The sequence below is a fragment of the Aquarana catesbeiana genome, linkage group LG05 (genome assembly GCF_042186555.1).
Source record: "Aquarana catesbeiana isolate 2022-GZ linkage group LG05, ASM4218655v1, whole genome shotgun sequence".
Lineage (NCBI taxonomy): Eukaryota > Metazoa > Chordata > Amphibia > Anura > Ranidae > Aquarana > Aquarana catesbeiana.
This window is the reverse complement of record NC_133328.1, coordinates 332266039-332281068: the sequence shown is the minus strand read 5'-3', so window position 1 is coordinate 332281068 and position 15030 is coordinate 332266039. Positions and strand designations below refer to the sequence as shown.

Below are 15030 nucleotides of genomic sequence, written 5' to 3'. Positions count from 1 at the left end.
CCAGGGGACATGGATCAATGCAAAAAAAAGTTTTAAAAATGGCTGTTTTTTCGGGAGCAGTGATTTTAATAATGCTTAAAGTGAAACATTAAAAGTGTAATATCCCTTTAAATTTCGTACCTGGGGGGTGTCTATAGTATGCCTGTAAAGGGGCACATGTTTCCCGTGTTTAGAACAGTCTGACAGCAAAATGACATTTCAAAGGAAAAAAAGTCCTAAAAAAATTACTTGTGGCTATTAATGAATTGCCGGTCCGACAATACACATAAAAGTTCATTGATAAAAACGGCATGGGAATTCCCCACAGGGGAACCCCGAACCAAAATTTAAAAAAAAAATGACGTGGGGGATCCCCCTAAATTCCATACCAGGCCCTTCAGGTCTGGTATGGATATTAAGGGGAACCCTGGCCAAAATTTTTTTTAAAAATGGCGTGGGGTCCCCCTCAAAATCTATACCAGACCCTTCAGGTCTGGTATGGATTATAAGGGGAACCCCGCGCCAAAATTAAAAAAAAAAAATGGCGTGGGGTCCCCCCAAAAATCCATACCAGACCCTTATCCAAGCACGCAACCTAGCAGGCTGCAGGAAAAGAGGGGGTAACGAGAGAGCGCCCCCCCTCCTGAACCGTACCAGGCCACATGCCCTCAACATTGGGAGGGTGCTTTGGGGTAGCCCCCCAAAACACCTTGTCCCCATGTTAATGAGGACAAGGGCCTCATCCCCACAACCCTGGCCGGTGGTTGTGGGGGTCTGCGGGCGGGGGGCTTATCGGAATCTGGAAGCCCCCTTTAACAAGGGACCCCCAGATCCCAGCACTCCCCCCTGTGTGAAATGGTAAGGGGGTACAAAAGTACCCCTACAATTTCACTAAAAAAGTGTCAAAAATGTTAAAAATGACAAGAGACAGTTTTTGACAATTCCCTTATTTAAATGCTTCTTCTTTCTTCTTTCTTCCTTCGGTTTCTTCCTCCATCTTCCGGTTCTTATTCTGGTGTTCTCGTCTGGCATCTTCCTCCGCGGCGTCAGCGTCTTCTTCCCTTCTTCTCTGGGCCGCTCCGCATCCATGATGGGGACAAGGTGTTTTGGGGGCTACCCCAAAGCACCCTCCCAATGTTGAGGGCATGTGGCCTGGTACGGTTCAGGAGGGGGCGCTCTCTCGTCCCCCCTCTTTTCCTGTGGCCTGCCAGGTTGCGTGCTCAGATAAGGGTCTAGTATAGATTTTGAGGGGGACCCCACACCATTTTTTTTTTTTTAATTTTGGCCGGGGGTTCCCCTTAATATCCATACCAGACCTGAAGGGCCTGGTATGGAATTCAGGGGGACCCCCCACGTCATTTTTTTTTTAAATTTTGGTTCAGGTTTCCCCTGTGGGGAATTCCCATGCCGTTTTTATCAATGAACTTTTATGTGTATTGTCGGACCGGCAATTCATTAATAGCCACGAGTAGTTTTAAATGACTTTTTTTCCTTTGAAATGTCATTTTGCTGTCAGACTGTTCTAAAAACGGGAAACATGCGCCCCTTTACAGGCATACTATAGACACCCCCAGGTACAAAATTTAAAGGGATATTACACTTTTATTGTTTCACTTTAAGCATTATTAAAATCACTGCTCCCGAAAAAACGGCAGTTTTTAAAACTTTTTTTTGCATTGATCCATGTCCCCTGGGGCAGGACCCAGGTCCCCAAACACTTTTTTATGGCAATAACTTGCATATAAGCCTTTAAAATTAGCACTTTTGATTATTCATGTTTTTGTCCCATAGACTTTAACGCTGTTCGCGTGTTCGAACGAATTTTTTGCCTGTTCGCAAGTTCTGGTGCGAGCCAAACAGGGGGGTGTTCGACTCATCCCTAGTCATCAGGGATGATGTGCCATGTTTTCAGCAAATCTATGGAAAAAAAAACAACAAAAAGTGTAGCGCTAAATCATGTAATAAATAACAATGGATTGGTAGGTATACAGTGAAGGGGATCACCTATGCAAAGACCTATTCATAGGCAGAAAGTCCTGATATAGATGTTATGACTAAAGGTAACAATATCTAGTCCTTATGTAGACATATTATAAGCAGGTAATTCCGGTGTCCCAAAAAAGGCAAATCAGCTCACTACCACCGGGAGAAGAAAAGGCTTACCAGATGTGATGGACCCGACCGGGCATAGGCCGAATTGGGTCAGATAAGGCTTGGGTGGTAAGTGGCTGTAGGTGTCTGATCTCACGGATGGCTGGATTCCTCCACCTGGCACCCGGGTCCTGGAAGGTGTGGGGAGTCCCAAGAATGTAGATGATTCTATGGATCCTAGGAGGGGTGAGATGTTCCGTGGATAGATCCCTCAAACCAGCATTCGATGGATTAGATGATGATGTTAATATGGAGGAAAGAAAGGAAGGGCCACATAGTGTAAATCCGAATCCAAAATTTTAAATAAAACTGAAAGGATATACACTCACGTATAAGTCCAAAGTGTAAGACAGCGCTGTAACAAAATGGCGACAGTGGGGTCCTACCCGACGCGTTTCGTCCTAAAAAGACGTCTTTTTAGGACGAAACGCGACGGATAGGACCCCACTGTCGCCATTTTGTTACAGCGCTGTCTTACACTTTGGACTTATACGTGAGTGTATATCCTTTCAGTTTTAATTAAAATTTTGTATTCGGATTTACACTATGTGGCCCTTCCTTTCTTTCCTCCATATTAACATCATCATCTAATCCATCGAATGCTGGTTTGAGGGATCTATCCACGGAACATCTCACCCCTCCTAGGATCCATAGAATCATCTACATTCTTGGGACTCCCCACACCTTCCAGGACCCGGGTGCCAGGTGGAGGAAACCAACCATCCGTGAGATCACAGACACCTACAGCCACTTACCACCCAAGCCTTATCTGACCCAATTCGGCGTATGCCCTGTCGGGTCCATCACATCTGGTAAGCCTTTTCTTCTCCCGGTGGTAGTGAGCTGATTTGCCTTTTTTGGGACATCGGAATTACCTGCTTATAATATGTCTACATAAGGACTAGATATTGTTACCTTTAGTCATAACATCTATATCAGGACTTTCTACCTATGAATAGGTCTTTGCATAGGTGATCCCCTTCACTATATACCTACCAATCCATTGTTATTTATTACATGATTTAGCGCTACACTTTTTGTTGTTTTTTTTCCATATACACTTTGTTGGTTGTGTTAGCTGCTTTTTTTCTTGTGAGCAGCGCAGAATTATTTTACATATATTTCAGCAAATCTAGGCCTTTAGTGAGGGTGTCTACTGTATGTTCTTTGCTATCATTGGTGATGATTAGTTTGGTTGGGAACCAACAGCTATAGGTAATCTTGTGGTTCCTAAGAGCTTTGGAAATGGTGTTAAGGCTCCTCCTTTTTTGTAAAGTGAATTGGGACAGGTCAGTGAAGAATTGCAATTCTTTGTATTGTTCAGGGAGGAGATCTTTGTTGCGCGCAGCAGACATTAGACGTTCTTTCACATGAAAGAAATGCAAGCGCAGGATAATGTCTCTTGGCACTTTATCTCGGAGATAAGAGGGTTTGGGCAATCTATGAATTCTGTCCACTGTAACATCCAGATCTGTAAGGTCAGGCAGAATGGAAGTGAACACCTGAGCAACATAATTGTGCAGTTCTGACTGTTGAATAGATTTGGGGACCCCCCTTATCTTTAGATTGTTCCTCCTGGAATGATCCTCAAAGTCTGCGATCTTAGCCCTGACTGCCTCCATCTCCTCTTCCTGGGTGTCATGTGCATCAATGAGACTGTTAATTGTGGAAGCATACTTCCCCATCTCAAGGGCATAGTTATCTATCCTCAGCTCGGAACAATCTAGTATGAGTGGTATATTGCTCCACAAAGAGCGAAGTGTAAAGCCCATGACATGCCGAAAGCAAATCTGATGATATGTCCCATGAGGGAGAGTGAAGAGAGAAAGTGGGGGAGGTTAGGAAGAAAGAGAAGAGATAGGGTAGGGGGATAGGGTATGTGGTCTCTCTGGAAATGTATGTAGGTGACCCGGGTAAAGCGGGATCTTGATATGCATGGCCCATGGTTCCCAGACTGTGTCCCGCAGCTTTGCACCCGTCTGTTCCTGGGTCATAATCCAGGATATTTTTTGTTTGGCGGCCAAGATTGATACTGTTGCTTTTTCCAGGCTTTTGCTAAGGTAATATTGGCTCCCAAACACATGAAGATGATAAGTTTTTGTGTGCTCTTAGTCATGTTGTGTACCCTGCGGTTCAAGAGAATGTATGTGGGGTCTTGAGGAATTTGGGTCTCTGTAACCTTTCATAATACATGAAAGAATGTATTCCAGTAGCTTCTAATACAGGGGGCAAGTCCACCATATGTGGACATCATGCCTACATGCCCGCATCCTCTAAAGCAGAGGGGGGAGGCATCTTTGTATATCTTGGATAGTCTAGCGGGAACATAGTACCATTTTGGGAATACTTTAATGTTAGCTTCAATCAGTAAGATGCTTAAGATACCTTTTGATGATCTGCAGAAGGCTTTAAACTACTTGTCAGGGTCCAGCTGGATGTCCAGATCTGCCTCCCAGGATCGAGCATATGCCAGGGAGTCCATTCTATCTGCCAGGGAAGCGTATATAATGGAGATGCCGCCCTTTTGAGATCCTATGTTGGAACACCATTGTTCATACATAGTTGCTTTGCGAGGGCCCGACTTGTCAGTTCAAAGTATGTGGAGAAAGTGCCTGGTGTGTGAAAGTCTGAATTTTTCAGAAGCTGGCATCTCCAGTTTGCTCAAACAGTGACTCAATGATATAGGGCCGTTTGGTGTAAACAAATGGCCTATCCTGAAAAGCCCCTTGTTCAGCCAACAGTGAAACCTGTATATATTCATCCCTGGGGGCAAGTCAGGGTTGTGAAATAGGTGCGCAAGGGGTCTCAGGGGAGATATCAGTAGTGTGTGTTTATGTATTGTGTCACATAGTGCCAAGGAGTGAGCTAGCGTGGGAGCTAGGAAAACTGGTCTATGTTTTGCCGGTCTCCAGATTAAAAAGTCGAGCGTATGATGGGGGACTGCCTGCTTTCCTAGGGAAACCCAGTCAGGTTGTGGCCCCTAGAATATATGATGGAAAACTGGGCCCGTTTGGCTGCTTGGTAGTAAAGTCATAGGTTTGGGAGTCCCAGTCCTACTTGAGTTTTAAGACGGAGTAGAATCTCTCTCGCAAACCGGTGACCCCAATCTCCCCAGACGAAGCTGACAATCTTGGACAGAAGTTTAGTCAGAGTGGATTTTTTTAATAGGGATGGGGAGGGAACAAAAGAGATATAGTAGGCGGGGTAGTAATGTCATCTTTATGGTGTTCAACCTGCTGAGCCAGGATAGGCCACCCTTCGACCATGTTTTTAGGTCTGCTTCCAACAAGCGGAATATGTGGGGGGTAGTTGGCAGTGTATAGAATGCCAATGCATTTGCTCAGTTTGATTACAAGGGGATTGCTTCTCCTGCCCAGGTGAAGGAAAATTGGTGAAGGAAAATTGTTGTGTAAGGTGGCCTATTCGTTTTGGTTGAACGGATATGTTTAGGACTATTGATTTAGTTACGTTTACTTGGAGACCGGAAATATTCCCAAATTCCTTAAGTAACCGGAAAACGTTGGGGGTGGAGATTAGCGGTGATGTCAGGAATAATAGCATGTCATCGGCAAAGAGGGCAGACTTATGTTCTTTTTGGCCGCATTTAACTCCTTTTATATCAGGATTTGTTCTGATGGCTATAGCCAGTGATTCAATCGCTATTGCGAAGTTCAAGGGTGATATAGGGCATGGCTCCTCTATTAATATCAAAGGGCTTGGAGTAATGTCCCATTATATGCACCTGGGCCTTCGGGTTAGAGTAAAGGGTGTGTATTAGTCTAAGGAAATTGATTTCAAACCACCAGCGTTCCAGGATATCAGAGGTAAGGCCACGGCACTGAGTTGAAAGCCTTCTGTAGGTCTAACAATAACAACAGGTAGCCTTCCTGACATGGCCCCCCGTCCCATTGGGATTGTAGGAGGGAGATCAGGTGGATTGCCCTTTGTATTTGGTCTTGTCCCTGTCTCCCCGGGATGAAGCCCACCTGATCTTTGTGGAATGATCCAGCTATAAATCTGGACAGTCTAGTTGCTAGGATTTTTGTCATAATCTTAAGGTTGTTATTTATCAATGAGATGGGACGATAATTACCAACCTCACTCGTATCTTCCCCTGGTTTGGGTATGACTGATATAAAAGTGGTATTCAAGTCACTAGGTAGGGGGGCTCCATCCCGGAGAGAGTTAAAGAAGCGAGCCATGTAAGGTGCCAGGCGTGAGCCACATTTTTTATAGTAACAGGCCGAGAAGCCATAAGGTCCTGGAGCTGAGGCTAATTTCAAAGATTTTATAACTTCCACTATTTCATCTGAGGAGAAGGGCTTGTTTAGCAGTTCTTGGTGGGTTCACTTTGTTGGGGGTAGATTGAGGTCTAGGAGAAATGCTTCTCTTGTCATGGGGTGCGTATGAGGTAGGTCTTTATATAAGCGTGAGTAGAAGTCATGAAACGAGTCCATGATTCCCGCTGGATTTTGCGTTAATTTTCCCGTCTTGGTGCGAATTTTGGGGTAGGCCAGGATATGCGTCTTTGGGCTTAGTTTAGCTGCCAGTTTAGAGCCTATCCTGTCTTTTTGGTAGTAAAAGCGTGCCCCTGTCCATCGTAAATGTTTCTCGGCTGAGGTGGTGAGGGAGAGATTTAATCTGACTCGAACCGAGTTGAGCCTAGCCAGACTGTCCGGGGTGGGGTTGCTTTTGTGGCATTTACTGAGTGAATGGAATTCTTCCATCAACTGCTGTATTTCAGCCCTTCTTTCTCTTCTAAGTTGGGATGAAAGTTGCATGAGCCTACCTCTCATCATCACTTTATACACCGCCCACAGAGTGCATGGCATGACCGACTTAGTGTCGTTTTCCAAAAAGTACTCTCTTAAGGCTGTTTCCAGTATTGTGCAATGTGCAGGATTGCTCAATAGAGCTTCGTTGAGGCGCCATTTGAAGGGCCCCCTCTCTCCGACTCCATCCCTGAGGGTAAGAGTCATTATGGAGTGATTGGATAAAGATGTATCCTATATTTTAGAGGCCTCCACCTTTGAGATTGTATGTGATGAGACGAAGATGTGGTCTATCCTGGAGTGGGTTTTGTGTGGGATGGAATAGTGCGTGTAGTCCTTGGTTTGGGGGTTCATTTCCCTCCATATGTCAACCAGGCCGTGTGACTGTATGGTCTGCGCTACCTGCAGGCTACATCTGGGGGTCTCTTGGCTTTTGGGATCTGGGGGTTGAACTTGTCCTATGAAGTTTTCCTACATAAATGTTGGAGTTGCCCCCCAGAATTACAGTACCTAGGAAGTGAGGCTTCAGGGTCTGAAGAACTGTTTTAAAAAAATTGTCTTGGTGTGTGTTTGGAGCGTAGTAGGAAACACACATGTATGTCCCCCCCATTAATTGTGCCAGTAACTAGAACATAACGGGCTTCGAGGTCTTTAATTATTTTGGTGTGTAAGAAGTGAACCTTGTTCGAAAAACATACTGCCACCCCTCTCGTTTTGTTGGCCGCATTTGCTAGGTGGAATTGGGTGAAGTTTTTGTGAAGGAATGAGGGATTATAGGTAGCCGGGAAGTGTGTCTCTTGAAGCACCACTATGTCTGCTTTCAGTGTGTGGAGCCGTTGCATTAATTGCGTCTTTTTACTGGGGAGTTGAGTCCCTGCATGTTGTGGGAAAAGATCCAGAGTTTTAGGTTCGTTGGTGGAGTGTCAGTCATGGTGTAGTTGGTAGTAGGGTGCTATGTGTAAGGTAATCTTACCAGTCACTGACACTTTCCCTGACAGATGGGAGTCCTCACGGGCACCATAGCGATCTGATCCTGTACACTGAGAGGTAGGAAGTCCAACGAGACCCTGCAACTGATGAAGAATAGAGGGGGGGAGGGAAGGAAGAAGAGGGAGGGGAAAGCATAGAGAGAAATGGAAAAAGAAAAAGAGAGAAAAGATGCATTAAAGAATACATTCTACAATAAGATCTCAGTCCCACTAGGGCTGGGGAGGGACCCATTCCTGCTCAGCCCTTTACCCAAAGGAAATCCAATGTGTCCTAGGACATGGGAATCTGACTCTGACAGGGGAAAAAAGTGAAGTTCACCTATCGGCATCAGAGGGAGGTGCACTGTAACCACTCCAGTCACCCCCACAATAAGAGTCATTTATAACAGTGTAATCATCTAAAAGTCTGAGCCCTGTGGATACATGTTGCCCCACTTGGCAACATGCGTCACCACTGAGCATAGCAGATATGGGTGATAGGTGTGGTGATAACACCTGCCACCAGCCATGGGAGAGGACGAGACAGCCACCTGTGTCCGTATGGCTGAACATCACCATTTGGGTGGCCTCCTCAAGAGAGCCACCACGGCCCCCTAGGCTCTGCGTATTCTAGAATTCCATTGATATGATGCAACAACTGTGTAGAGCTAGGGACCTGAGCCTAAGAATGCCAAATTAAATAGCAAAAAATGTAAAAAACGATAAGTAAAGTACAAGTAGCTTGTATGTAAAAGAAACCAGGAAGCACGGGTAACAGAGGGGTTGCAGAAAGAGCCAGTCATTGGAAACAACCTTCCCTCAAGGAACTTGGGGCCCATCCTGAGGTTTACTTGAGATAAACGTGACACCATTACAATGACGGTAGGTTGGATGCAAACACAGTTCCAAAGGGAGCCGGGAGAGTGAAGAAGCATTGGTAATAAGTGAGCAGTCTCATGGCGGGAAGGACTCTCATGATCTTTTAGGATGTTGTTTCTGCCACACTTGAGACAGCGGGCTAGTAGGCGATGGCCATTTAGAAGATGGTGCTCCTCTGTTGGTAGGGAGTGGTGGCAGTTCCTGGGTGATCAGCCCTATTTGTAGTAGGACTCGTTCACCTGCTGCTTGGTCAGATTTCTGTTCGATCACCTCTATTCTGGAGCCTATGTGCTGCAGATCAGCAGGAATGGAGGCTGTGATCTGGGCCGCAGTATGTGACAGGCCTCTGGTCAGCATTTGAGAAAAAGCAGCCATCATGGAGGGGACGTCCGTGGGTGAGAGAGTGGTGTCACTGATTTCTTGTTCCCATGGGTCTGGGCTGTGCAGCAGCTCCCACAGTGGGGTGTGGGCTAGTCCTCCCAGCATTCTCCTTAACAGGGATTCAGTGGAAGCAGGTGAGGGGGCCACTTGTTGTGGAGTACTCATTGTGACTGCCAGTGGATGAGAGGCAGGGGGATTGGCATGGTCCTGGTCAGCTATGGACTCTTCAGCACTAACTGTGCCTCGTGTGGATGCAGCTGCCATTTTGGAGAGGCCGGGCTGTGCTGCTGCTGTCTCCAATTTGCAGGCTAAGTTCCTCTGGGCTGTGCCTGTGGACATCGGACGATAGCTGGGAGTGTCCCCGGTCGGCTGGTGTTGTTGCCAGACCGGAACGAGGGCTCAGATGGCACTGGTGTGGGTCATTAGGCCGGAGCAGCATGGAGCTCCCGGTCTATACGCTGCCGCGCATGCGCCTCTCGACTCCTATGTAATTCTTATGGTGACTTATGCTGCATTGAGACTGAAAAAATTTTGGAGATACTGAGAGATCATGGGGAAGTTGTGGCTGTCTTGGAGGAGCCCAGTATTGCAATGCCAGATGGAAGCAGGGGGTGTCCCCTTTTCTATTAACGTCAAAGATATTGCAGCATGATCAGACCATGTTATATTATAGGTGCATGTCAAAGACACCTGTTGGCGCAACCACTTGTTCATAAGGAACATGTCAATGCTAGAGTAGGTCCGGTGTCTCGAGAATAAAAATGTGTAATCTTTCTAACTTGCATGTCGGCATCTCCAGGTGTCATAGACGTTTTCCTTGTGGAGCAGTGGATGTAACGAGACCAAATGTTTTCCAGTTTTGGCCATAGAGTCTACTAGCAGGTCTGCAGTCAGGTTAAAGTCTCTGCACATGAGGAGGTTGTCGTATCTGATGGCATTTATATGGTGGAAAAGTTTACGTAGAAAGCAGAGTTGGTGTGAGTTTGGGGCATACAATGCCACTAAGGTGTAGGGATGCTTATTAATGTCAAAGGCCAGGATAATGTTTTTGCCCTCTGGGGCAAGAATTGATTACTTGAGTTGGAAAGCCAGAGTGCTCTTGATAGCTAGGAGGACCTCCTCTTTTTCTCTTGGACAGAAGCCAGGAACACATGTGGGTTGTCCCCGTAGCAGCACTGGGGGGGTCTGAGATGCTGAGAAATGAGTTTCCAGAATGTCAGCCCTATGTTTGACTGCTTCTTTCCACAGGGAGAATTGTTTAGCTAAATGATTCAGCTCCCTGGCGTTCAGTGAAAGGTAGTTAATTGTCATGGGGGTGTATGTTGTAGGAGTGAGTGGTTGTGTTGGTGAGTTACTCACGGTTGTGGTGAAGATAAGGGAAGCAAGGGAGATATTCTTTCAAAATGGTGGAGTCCTTGGTGCTCCTGTGAGGCCAGCTCGTGGAAGGGCAGAAGTATGGTCATCCTTCTTTGAGTTGAGTGTGAGGAAGGCAAGAGCATGGCTTCAAGCAGATGTAGACAAAGGTTGAACAGGAGGTGTTGCTTGTACAAAATAGGGGTCTAGGAAAAAGAAACACTATTAGTAAAAACAAAAACAACATGAAGTAACCATAAGAAGAGAATCCAGCAATAGATTTGTGAGCATGTGAACCTGTTAACATGGTGGGGGGGTGGAAAGGTAAACAAAGTCTCCGTGACCGGGACCGGAGGGATGGAACTTGAAAGGTTGTGTGACTCGATACAATATGAGCTTCTGCTGTTGTGTTTCTTAGAGGGTCGTTTGTGTGACACCACTTGCCAATCATTTTGTAGCATGGTCGGTTGAGCCCCCAAGGTCAGGGGTGCTGTTGTGTTCCATTATGATACCCCACTGATGCAGGGCCTCAAGCCCTTCATCCAGGGAAGAAACAGAGGTTGTGACTCCATTATATGTGATGGAGAGTGTGGCTGGATATTTCCACTTGTGTGAACTTGGTTATTAAAATTTCATGCACATCTTTTTTCTTTTTTGCCTAATTGTGAATGCAAAAGTCAATTTAAGCAGTGTGACTCTTCAACACATGTGCTGCCGGTTCATTTTATCTTACATGTTAATGCTCAATAAGATAATAGTAGTTTCTAACTAGAGTTAACCCTCAGATTCTATCATTTCTCTTTTAAGGAAAGCAGAAAAAAAAGTCATTTAAGACAGAGGTAGAACAATGGTCATGAAAAACTGTGATTTATGATAGATATACAGTAATTTTTGTTACAATTAAATAGGTATCTTGTGAAATAATTAAATACATAAACAAATAATAATGGAAATAAATAACTATTGCATACTTGTAACAATATTATAGTGAGATAAGATAATTAAATAATAGCTTATTGTATTATAGTTTACTGAATTGATTCTAACATGTTGTATTTTTAATGGTAAATTAGTTTTTTAGTAGGTTTCCCACTTTCTAAAGCTCCCCTTAGCAAATTTCTCTACTCATTTTGAAATTATTGGGGTAAGGTGCATATAATTCAGCAACATATGTTTTGTAGATAGATATAGTTTACCGAAGGGTCTGGTATGGACTGGGGGGGCGACATTTTTGTTTTTATTCAACTGTCAGCGGGGAAACCCATTGACAGCTGATGTGACCAGCTTCCTGGCCCCACTCCCTAACAACCGGAGTACACTGTGCCAAGCTTTGCCCAATCAGGGGGCAGAATTCACTGTGCAATGCTCAGTGCATTGCAGGGTGTTCGTCGGGGTGAACACCCTGCAAATCTATCTCTCCCATGAGTTCATCTTTCACAGTTACTACCTTTTGTTCCACCAGCACCTCCCTATTAGATTGTAAGCTTGCAGGAGCAGGACCCTCCTAACCCTCTTGTATTCAATTGTATTGTTGCTGTATTGTCTCCCTTTATATTGTTAAGTGCTGCACAAACTGTAGGTGCTATATAGATATATAGATATATATCTATATATCTATATATCTAAAATTGCAATTTGAACAGCTTATTTGCCTTTAGTAAATCAACCCCATGGTCTTGGTAAAGCAAGAGGAGCAAACGGGTAGGCACCTCTGCTATGAAATATATTAGTGTCAGTTGTGCCCACAGAGATACAGTACATAAAATAAGTCTTCATTGTTAATATATTGTGCCATATTTTATAGTATAAATGTAAATAAAATGTACACAAATGTGCTACTATACTTAGAAATTTCAGTGTCCATTTGTTTTATCTCAGTTGGATATTACCCTAATAAACTCCAGTGCTGCTTAATAAATTCTCTCTTAAAATAACTTCAACCTACTTTTTAATATAAGTGCCTTGTAGTTAAGCAACAGTAAAGTTGCTTATTTGTCATTTGAAAAGTAAAGAATGACGGGCATTAATGCAAAGCATACAATTACAAGTCAGTCCATCATTTTTTTCCTTTGTATTTTAATGGCATTCCTGCAAAGCTGAAATGTGTCACATACTCATACAATATAATGACAGAGGTGGGAAAAGAAAGATTATGTAAGTACAAGAAGTGAGAAACAGTTGAAATGTTCATTTGTTCTATAGAATTGCTGTCCTGTCAACATGACTGGCACTTTGAAGGTTGACAACGCAATATCAAATTATAATAGTCAGCACAATCCCCCAAATTACATTTAGGACTTTTTTTACATGAGTTTAGTTTGTTGCTCATGAAGAACATTGTTTAAAATGTATCTTTACAAGATACATTTTGCTATGCACAGCTTATAATCGCTTTAAAGGGAAATTCCTACTTCACGGGATGAAGAAATGTGAGCTGGATAAAAAAATTTTCTGGCCAGAAAAACAAGATAGAAATAAAAAGTCAATTAAAAGATACAATAACAAAACCGGCTTTTGTTGCAATATTGACCTTTAATCCAGATATGTCTTCCACAGACCTTTCTTTTTGCCACTAGATGGCCTAGTCTGTTGGACGGCATTGTTCAACCTTGATCTTCAGAGCCCAGGTGGTCCTGGACTCTCCCCAGCTTGTGACTGGACAGGGAAAAGTGAAGTAGCCAAATGAGGGGCTCCAGACAATGCTTCTTGTCAGCACATGAGCTGTTTAGCTTATTGTTCCAGTTGTCCTTCTGTACAGGGACTGTCAGGGATTGACAAATGCATGTACTTACACTGCGTGTATATAAAAACACATTTAATTAAGTATTAAGGATTCAAGAACAGCATTCGTTTGTGTCTTTCATATCTGTCCAGAGTCCAGCTTTAAACTTAGCCAACTCTCTTGGTCACTGACCAGAAGCAAGCATGTGCTGGGAGAGCTAACATTCACATGTTTCCTGGTCAGTGAATCAAGGAGTAATGACAAAAAGGATGAGGATTACAGTCCTTGTATATGCATCTTCAAATGCTTTGGAGTCAGAAATGGCAGCTCCCTTATCACTTTCCTGACAGGTTTGCTAAAAAGCCCTCCTATGATATTCAGCTTATTTTCAGGCTAATGAAGACACCCACCAACAAGCAAAAAACATTAGCACTGGAGAATGAAATGTGCATTTCAATGATTTATATACTTTTAGTAGTAAGTACGGTGTAAAAGCATAAATGTTAACGGGTTGTAACCTAACTAATTTGCGGATTTCATATCTGTACTATTTAAAGAATACCACTCATATTTGTCAATGGCGGTCAGGGACAAAACATTTTGAAAGTAAAAATGCAGAGTGATATTTCTGTGTATGGATTGTACAGAGACTGGCCTTCTTAAATAAAAATTTAGTTTTTTATGAAATTGGTAACCTCTACAATAGCATGTTGCTAGTATTAATCTTTAAATCTAGAGACATTTTATTGTCAGGAACTGACCTCGAGTTCTTACTTTCTGTGTTGCTGGGACTTTCTGGGGAAGATTTAGACCCCTTTCACACTGGGGCTGCCCGTGCGTTAGCGGTAAAGCGTGGCTTGTTTTAGCTAGCGGCCAAAGAAGGGGTTAAAAATGCCCATGTTGCGGTGCTTCTGAAGCAATTTTCAGGTGCTTCGGAAGCACTGCCCATTCATTGCAATGAGCAGGGGTGTTTTGGGGTTGCTGTATACAGCATTCCCAAACCGCCCCAAAGATGCTGCTTGCAGGACTTTTTCTAATGTGCCACAAGTGCACTGCCGGGGTGTAAGGGCACTCAGGCTTTCACATGTGGGCGGCATTGGAGGCAGTTTTAAGACACTTTACAGATGGTATTTCTGGTGCTAAAATGCCTGAAAACCGCCTCAGTGTGAAAGGGGTCTTACTAAAACTGGGGCACCCAGAATCTGGTGTAGCTTTGCATAGTAGCTAATCAGGTTCTATTTTTTTTTTTAATCAATGCTCAATTAAACAAGCTGAATTTATAAGCTGATTGGTTACAATGCACAGCACTGCATCAGATTTTAAACTCTCCAGTTTTAGTAAGTCATCCCAAATGTGTTTCAGCACTCCTTCAGCAGGATCACCTAGGGAAGAGAGGTGATTAAAACTCTAGATAGACTCAGGATTGCACATGCAACAGCTAGAGGTATATGGAAAAGTGCATCTATTCTTCTTTAGATTAGCACTTATGTGTTTTTGCAAGCACCTCTCCTCTCCTTTCCTAGTAATCATGAAAAAAAAAACATGTTAAGAAAAAAGCATACATCTGGATAAAGTTATAGCTAGTGGGAGAGTCTAAATGCACTGCTGACTGAAATTACTAGACATATATAAGTTTCTGGCATTCCACAGTTTGCCAAGAAGGGCTCCATTTGTTTTTGCCCCCCTAGTTATGGAGATGTGTAAGAAGGTATAGTTTTTACATGGTCTTTTACTGATATAGTATAGTTTTGTTATTTATTGCTCTTCATGTAGCATACTCTTCTGTTTAGTCTCTGTCCCCATTATTTATAGAGGCATGTCCTCA

The 15030-nt window shown here is 43.8% G+C and overlaps 1 protein-coding gene across 12 annotated transcripts in view; it reads left to right on the top strand.

The window, feature by feature from the left end:
• The window catches only part of CDH12 (cadherin 12), a 1995427-nt gene that overhangs the window by 515085 nt on the left and 1465312 nt on the right, over positions 1 to 15030 (top strand). The window lies entirely within an intron of this gene.